Here is a 9,179-nt window from a genome sequence, read left to right on the forward strand (position 1 = left end):
GTGCATCCAGGCACATGAAGCCTGAGCTCACCTGAGGTTCATATGGGTCTGCAGCCAGCTCTTCCTCAGGCAGGGCCAGTCCCACTGGCCTCAAAGGGAAAGCCTATTCCAGCGGCCCACCAGTGACTCAGGTCAACTCACTGTTGCCTCACCATTCTTGTGACCGTTACCTTCCTCTCTCCTCTTCATTCTTGAGACAGGGTCTGTTTTTGGTTTTGTTTAAGATTTTATTTTTTGTTTATGTATGTGTGGGTATGTACTTGTGTGTGCATCACCCACAGAGGATCCCCTGGAATTAGAGTTACAAGTTGTGAGCTGTCCAACATAGGCGCTAGGAACTGAATTTGGCCCTTCTGGAAGAGCAGCAAGCTGTCTTAACCACTGAGTCATCTCTCCAGCCCCTGAGACAGGTCCTTTCTAGGTAGTTTAGGCAGGCTTCAAGCTCCTGGCTCAAATGATCCCTCTGTCTCAGCTTCTTCAGGTGGTAGGATGACAGAGCCAACCTAAGCAGCAGGCTAGCCGAGGGGGGGAGGGGGGGTTTCTTGTTTGTTTTTTTTCCTTTGGTTTTCAGAGGCTGAGCCTCCATAGGGCCAGGCTGATGGTGAACTCACAATGCCCTTGCCTCAGCCCCCAAGTGCCGGGATTGTGGGCTGGACAGAAACCCGGCTCTTCTCTTTTCTCTAACTCAATTGCTGCTGCCTTGTTTCTGTATTTGAATTTACACCCGCCCCCTCTTAAGCAAGTCCTGAATTCATCATAGTGGGTTACACTTGAAATCCTAGCATTGCAGGTAGGATAAAGAACGTGGATTTGAGACCAGTTGGGGTACATGGTAAGTTCCAGTCCAGCCTGGGATACAGAATGAGACCCCTTTGCAAAAATCAGGGCAACAATACACATACACAAACCCTAACACTGGCAAAAACAAGCTCTAAAATCTTAGTCCTACTCTTTTTAGTTTGGGGTTGTTTGTTTGTTTTGAGATAGTGCTTCATGTAATCCAGGCTGGCTTTGAAATCAGAGATCTATCTTCCTTAGCATCCCAAGCACTGGGAATTAAAGGCATAGGATGCCACCACCACCTGGCTTCCTTTCTGTTTTTGCTTTGAGACAGAGCCTCATCTAGCCCAGAATCCTAGTTTGGTTCTTATTGCTGTGTTAAACACCAAGACTAAAAGCAACTTGAGGAGGACAGGATTTCTTCCAGTTTGCAGCTCGCAGTCCATCATGAAGAGAAGCCAGCACAGGAAGGAGCTCAACGCAGGACCCTGGAGGCAGGAACTGAAGCAGAAGCCTTGGAGGAACACTGTGTACAGACTTGCTTCACCATGGCTTGCTTTCTTACACATCCCAGGACCCCCTGTCAGGGGTGACTCCGCCCACAGTGGGCTGGGCCCTCTCACCCAAATGATCCCTCAAGAAAGTGCCCTACAGGCTTCCTACAAGCTGATCTTATGGGAACATTTTCTCAATTCTGAGTCCTCTCTCAGGTGACTCCACTTGTGTCAAGATGACAGAGAAGCTAACCAACACACTTGGGCTGCCCTCCAACTGGCAATATAATAGAACTGGTCTTGAACTCCTGACCTTCCCGCCTAGGTCTCCCAGGTTCATGGAAGGTCCCAGATGTTGGGATCTCGATCAAGAATTGCCTTGCCTTGATTCATGGAAGGCCTTTTTTGATTGTTTTGTTTTGTTTGTGACAAAGCCTCTTTCCGCCTGGAACTTAAAATGCTCTTACCTCAGTCTACCAAGGCTGGTATTCTAGCTGGGCACTACCACCACCTTCTCTAAGAACTCTGGCAGAGGAGTAATGGAACTACCTTGAAATGCTGTTTAGAACCCTGTACTTTTGAAACCATTTACCTGCCGGGCCTGGTAGCTGCCCTATCTTTGCTCAGTTCTTTCCATTTGGATTTGGTCTGGGGTTTGGGGGTTGTTTTTGCTTCCGACCTTGGGCTGCAAACACAACCCTGTCAGTGGCTCTGTTCTGACCGAGAAGCTTGCTGAAGGCAGGACACAGATTTTCTCTAGCCGCCTGTAGGCTTCAGAGCGTGGCAAGCCTGGCCAAGCCTGGTGCACATGTTAAACTGACTGGGCACATCCTGGGGGTTTCCCATCTGTGATGCGTACAACCCCAGAGCTCCGTGCACAGTAAGCACTTCCTTCCTCTTGTGGCCAAACCCTTGCCCTGTGTTTATCAACAGCCTCACGCTGGGTCCAGAGAATAACCAGTATGGTCTGCTGTCTTGGAGTCAGGAAACCGGACTTCATTGTTTGTTCACTGTGGATGGGACAGGAGGGTCCCCACCACCAAACTATAAAACAGTCAGGGGCTTTATCTTAAATAAGCTGTGGTTCAGGATTTTTTTTTTTCTTCGAGACAGGGTTTCTCTGTGTAGCTTTGGAGCCTATCCTGGCACTCACTCTGGAGACCAGGCTGGCCTCGAACTCACAGAGATCCACCTGCCTCTGCCTCCCTCCTGAGTGCTGGGATTAAAGGCATGCGCCACCAACGCCCAGCCCAGGAATTTTTTTTTTTTTTCTTTTCCTTTTGTGAGACACTTTCCTTTTACTCTGCAGTCTAGGCTGGCCTGGAACATGCTCTATACCCCAGGCTAACCTTGAACTCTTGATAGTCTTCCTGCTTCATTCTTCTGAGAGCTAGGATTACAGATGTGAGCCACCATGCCTGAAGTTTCCAAAATCAATCTCTCTCTCTGTCTCCCCCGCTCCCCCTCTTCATCCCATGACTATTTCTCTGTCCTTGAAAGCTACGAAACCTTGTTGTCCTATGAGAAACTTCACCCCTCTTTTAACATCCCTGAGCCACACTCCAGGACCACCTGCCTAGGGGGTCACATCACCCACAGGGGTACTCAGGAGACAAAAGCAGGAAAATAATTGCACAGTTGAGGCCAGCCTGGACTACCTAGGGAGACTTTGTTTAAAAAAAAAAAAGCTCAGCAGTGTGACGCACACCTTTAAATCCCAGCACTCGGGAGGCAGAGGCAGGTGGATCTCTGAGTTCTAGGCCAGCCTGGTCTACAGAGGGAGTTCCAGGACAGCCAGGGCTACACAGAGAAACCCTGTCTTGAATGAATAAATAAATAAATAAAAGTGACTGAATCAGTAGCTGGTCATAACAGACAAGCCTGTGGTCCCGGCACTAGGGAGTCAGAGCCAGGTAGATCTCTGTGAGTTCAAGACCAGCCTGGTCTCCAGAGAGTTTCAGGACAGTCAGAGCTACACAGAGGGGGGGAAAAAAAAAGTAAGTCAACTAGCTACCTAGCTAACTAACTAGCTAATAATAAACTCCCAGATTCAGAGATAAGTGAACGATCTTGAGTTTATACCGTTGCCCAATAGCTTAGTTGTCTGTGAAACTGGTAACAGATCTTGCTCATGTCTCCACACCCTTCCTCCTCTACTTCAGAGAAGTCACGTGACTCTTTTGGACAGAAAGGAGTAGCTACTTGTGAACTTATTGAAAGCATCCTAGGCTGTTGTGATCTGTGGAGCAATTGCTTGACTCAGCCTTAGCACCAAGGAGTCTGAGATGACAAACAAATAAGGCCAGCTGTGTGTGGATAAAACTTTATTTACAAAAACAGGCCCCAGGGCTTTAGCTTGCCAGCTTGGAAGCTGCCACATAAATGGAAGAGTTCACAGTATAGAAAATGATGTCATTGCCCTGAGGGTGGTTTTTCTTGACCCAATGACCTTGGCACGGGTGAGAAGTAAAACTTGTACAAGCGAGTCACCACAACCCAGCTTAGTCTAATCTGGTAAGCCTGAGGAATCCTGGGGCCAATTTGACAACACTGGTGCTTTTCCCCCCAGAGAAAGGTAGAACCACTGCTCCACACAGCCTGCCAGCCCCGGTCTATTCCAGCTCAGTCCCTACTCCAACACCATCACCTTCCCAGCACAGGCTTCAGGAGGGTGCTTTGGACATCATCCCCACTGGGGCTTTTGTTTGTTCCTTTATGTGAGGACTGAGGCTCAAACTCAGGGCCTTGCGGTTGCATCTCAGGTTCTTTACCAACTGAGCCTTCTCCCCAGCCCCCACTTTGCCTTTTGTTTTCAGTTGCTGTACAGATGTGTTCTGTACTCTCTTCCACCCCACCTCACCCACTGCACTCCCGCCATCCCGCCCCCCCCGCCCCCCCCCGTCAGTCCCCTCGGTCCCCTGGACAATTGCACTTCTACCTTCTTTTATACATTATATGCACTATATAAAAATCTAGGAACCACAAAGAAGAGGTCACACATAGAACTCTTTCTTCTGAAATTGACTTAGTTACTGTGATTATCTCCAGTTTCCTTCGAATGATATAACTTTGTTCTTCCTTATGGCTGACAGACACTCCACTGTGGAGGGGCTGGAGCCATGATGGCTCAGAAGTTAAGAGCTCTTGTTTAGCCAGGCAGTGGTGGGGCACTCCTTTAATCCCAGCACAGGCAGAGGCAGAGGCAGGTGGGTCTCTGTGAGTTGGAGACCAGCCTGGATCTCTGTGAGTTCGAGGCCAGCCTGGTCTCCAGAGCGAGTGCGAGGATAGGCTCCAAAGCTACACAGAGAAACCCTGTCTCGAAAAACCAAGAGAGAGAGAGAGAGAGAGAGAGAGAGAGAGAGAGAGAGAGAGAGCTCTTGTTTCTCTTCCAGGGAATCTGGGTTCCATTCTCAGCACCAACCTGGTGGCTCAAGGCCACCTGTATCTCCAGTTTCACAGGATCCAATGCCGTCTTCTGACCTCTGTGGAAACCAGGCATACACGTGGTGCACTGTTCTGCAGGGAAACATTCATACATGTGGAATGATAAACATAAATATATTTAATTCCACTGTGAGTGTACAACACATCTTCTTTCACTGTTCCTTTGCTGTTGGACACCAAGGTTGGGTCCATCGCTCAACTGCTGTGAACAGTGCTGCAGTTAACATGGAAGTGTAAGTGTGTGGGATGTGTTGTCTTTGAGTCCTTCCAGTAAATACGCAGGCAAGAGTGGTAGAGCTTGGGTCTCCTTGCTATGTATCCTTGGCTAGCCTCTAAATTCACAGTGGTCCTCCTGCCTCAGGCTCTTGAATACTGGCATTACAGGTGTATTCCACCATGCTCAGCTCCTAAATGGGTCTTAGTATGATATGACCTTGCTTCTCACAACCCAATTCCAGTTCCTTTATTTACCCAAATCCATCCCTGTTTCGGTTCTCCATGCTCTAACGAGCCTCCTCAGACTATTTCCTTATGATCTATAATTGCTAACTTGATAAGAACTGCCTCATGGAATCATGAAAAAGTAGAAGCCAGTTCATTCAGAGAGGTATCCACATGGCTCAAGGTCCCCATTAAGCTCACCCACAGGGGTAGATACAAGAGAGGAACTGAGTCTCACAATAGGCAGACCAAACCCACTGTTATTTCTGGAAGGATAGGTGGTCAAGAATTGAGAACTGGGTCAGGCAGTGGTGGTGCACGCCTTTAATGCCAGTACTCAGAAGGCAGAGGCAGGTGAATCTCTGTGAATTCGAGGCCAGCCTGGTCTCCAGAGCGAGTGCCAGGATAGGCTCCAAAGCTACACAGAGAAACCCTGTCTCGAAAAACCAAAAAAAAAAAAAAGAACAAGAAGAAGAAGAAGAAGAAAGAGAAAGAAAGAAAGAAAGAAAGAAAGAAACTGATAAAGAGAGCAGGGTATGAATTTGGGAAGGGTCATTTCTTTCCAGGGACCTCAAAGGCACTGGCTTTAGATTTACAGTGTGTGTGATGCACAGGCCTGGGTCTTTGTGTTTCTCTATGAAATGATCATGTAAAGAGCTAGTACTGGGCTGGCCTGTAGTCTGTTCTCGGTAGACACATGCTGTCACTGGGGAGCTGGAATGGCTAGCTCCAGGCCTCCCTGTTCCTTTCCCAAGCAGAGCCTGGTTTCTGAGCAGGAAGTAAGAGTCCTGCCCAAGAAGGAGGAGACTGCACCTGAGGCTGTTCCTCAACCCTCCCTTTGTCTCTCTTCCCCTGTGCACTAAGACACACCTAGCAACCAGAGGTGGGGCTATCTTATCACCTGGCCGCCAGGTATGGCACAGGGTGTCCAGACCACAGTGCTGCTTTGGGGAAATGCCTTTAACTAGGCTGGGAGTGGTCTGGCCTTTGTCCTTGGTGAGGCATGTGACAGTTTGTGGAAAACATAAACTGGTATAAACCAGCATGGACCCATCACTGGGGGATTTGCCTTGGCTTTTCTGTCTCCAACCACAGGGGAAAGGTGTTTCCTACGTTGTCATTGCTGTCTTGGGAGAGTCCAGCAGGCTGACTTGGCTGGACTGAAGTAGAATGTGCTTGGTGACAGCATACACGTAGGGAGCCTACATACTGAGTTCCAGAACAGCCAGGGCTCCGGAGAGAGCACAGCTGGTGTGTGGACTCACGTCACAGGCTCTGCCCTGAAGTCAGCAAGTTCCAGGCCTAGCAGAACTACACAGGAAGACCCTGTCTAAAAACAAAAAGTGGGTGGTATCAGAGGAACACAGGCAGGCAGGGAAGAGGGAGTGGAGAGTAGAGAGAAAGCTTTAGGCTTGTTAGGAATCTGGCACCTCAAATTCTCTCTTTCCCTCAGCTTTGTTGGAGCTGTTTGGGTCCAGGGCATAAGAGCTAGAAAGAAAGAAGAGCCTAGAATGCTGGTGTGGGCTTCTACTCCCAGCACTTGGATCACATGTTCAATTTGGGCTACCTAGTGAGTTCAAAGCCAGCCTGGGTTATGAAGACTTGGTCTCAAAAAGTCAAGCCAGGTGGTGGTGGTGCACACCTTTAGTAGCAGCACTCGGGACAGAGGCAGAGATGGATCTCTGTGAGTTCAAGGCCAGCCTGCTCTACAGAGTATGTTCCTGGATTAGCCTCCAAAACCCAAAGCTATAGAGAAACTCGGTCTCAAAAAACAAAACAAATAAACAAAGGCAAGGTGGGACTGCGGGCTCTCTACCTTTCTTATCATTACCTAAAACAGTTGGTACACTTTTGCCCCTCAGGACCCACGCACTTCCAGCCTCCCCAGGGGATAGCTCAGAGCCTGTGAAAACACTTGCTTAGAAGCCCCACTGAAGTGACAACTGGTAGTGAAGGGGGTATCAGTGTGTGGCATCACTTGCTTTGTGATGCTGGCTGGGCAGAATCCTTTCCTCGTTTGTTCCTCAGCGGCCTCACCTGGGAAATGGATCCCTGGTGGTCCCCAGATGAAAATGAGAGGTGCCTAGCTCCCAGGAAGTGCTTAGCACAGGGCTGCTGTGAGCCAGCAACCCTGAGCCTGCTTTGGGGCTCACTCACAATAATCCTGTTATGCATACACAGACACAGACGGTTTCTCTTTCCCAGCTGCTGCATCATTGCTAGCTTGCCATCCATGCAACAAGGATTTTGTTGTCTCTGAGGCTACCACTGTGTTTCGTCTGTTGTTAATGGGCATGTTTTTATTGCAGTATTTCACTGGCCTTGTATTGTCCTCTCAGATTACGATAATAACACCTTCAGTTAATAATACCTTGCACTCGATTTGCTTTCATCTCAAGAGCTCAAAGTCCTCTGCAAACATGACCTCATCCATTCTTCCCTGGTCCAGGGAGCTGGGCACTCCTTCCACTCCCAGCCATTCATCTTCAGCCAGATTCTCAGAAGCCTGCCCAGGCATTGATGAAGCCCTTCGGGACCTCAGGTCACAGGCACGGCTCTGCAGCTCTCCTGCCTCCTCCTGGGATGACCTTTGCCCACAGAAGATCACCTGAGCCCCAGCCCCTCTGGCTTAGGAGACTTGCCTGCTATGCCTATCCCAGCTGTCCACAGCTGTGTCCTGCACAGGGAAAACATTAGATAATCCTCAGAGAGAAGTTGCCTTGATGTCCAGGAAATAACAGATTTGGCAGCTTCCAGCTTTTGTCTTCCTTGAGCCTTGGATTTGAATTCCCTACATAACCCAGGCTAGCCTCCGACTCCTGACTCAGCCTCCCAAATACTGGGATTACAGGCCTTTATACACCACCATGGTGGGCGTGAGAACTTTTAAATTAAGACCTGGAGGCTACAGGCATGTTCTTTTAAATGTCTGTACCCAAGCTAGACATTGCTACTCACCACCCTGGCATGTTTGACACCTGTATGTACTTGTGGAAACCTGGAGCCCACAATGACAGTGCTTCCTTGTTCTGGGGCAGCTCTTGGCAGTGCAGGCTGCCGGCTGCTTCCTCTTGTTTTCACCTGGCAATTACTGGGAGAGCAGAGCTAGGAGCTCTATGGGTACCGTCTAGCCTGTGTACCCACATCTCTGCATTCTACCCACAGCGCCAAACAACACTCAGACAGACAACCATGACTGTACAGACTCTTTAAACAGGCATACGCTTTTCTTTTTCTTTTTTTTTTTGAGCAACACAGTACAACTATTTTAGTCATGTTTATATTCTGTTAGCCACTATAGGGTGTTTTAGAAAGTGTTTAAGCCGGGCAGTGGTCTCGCCTTTAATCCCAGCACTCAGGAGGCAGAGGGCAGGTGGATCTCTGAGAGTTCCAGGCCAGCCTGTCCTACAAAGCTAGTTCCAGGACAACGTCCAAAGCAATACAGAGAAACCCTGTCTTAAAAAAACAAACAAAAAAACAGCAAAAAAAGAGAAAGTATTTAAAGTATATGGGAGGCTGTGTAGGGTCATGTTCAAACGCTATGTTGTGTTATAGTACGCTGTAGAAAAGTAGTTGAATGTCCACAGATTTTGGTAGCATCTGCGGATGTGTAGGGTTGGACTATACTTGGCTTCCCAACTACACTCATGGCCTCAGCCCATGGGAATTCTGGGGTGTCCGAGAATAATTATAGTACTCCTATCCCCTCCAAACAAACACACAAACAAACAAAATACAAATGAGACTACTCATTCTACTGCCCAAAGCAGTTTTGTTGTCTTGTGTGGTAATAGGGAGATAGCCAGGGCTTCCTGCACGCCAGGCAAGCTCTGCCACCCAGCTTCAGCCTACTGTGCTTTCATTAGTATGTAAGCATGGCTTGTCACCTCACCCTTGTGTATATTCTTTTCAAAAATGGTCAAGTTCCTTTAGATGGAAGATTGACTCCTTTTTGTTCTTGTTGTTTTTGGTTTTTCAAGACAGGGTTTTTCTGTGGCTTTGGAAGCCGTCCTGGAACTA

The sequence above is a fragment of the Cricetulus griseus genome, chromosome 7, assembly GCF_003668045.3.
Source record: "Cricetulus griseus strain 17A/GY chromosome 7, alternate assembly CriGri-PICRH-1.0, whole genome shotgun sequence".
Lineage (NCBI taxonomy): Eukaryota > Metazoa > Chordata > Mammalia > Rodentia > Cricetidae > Cricetulus > Cricetulus griseus.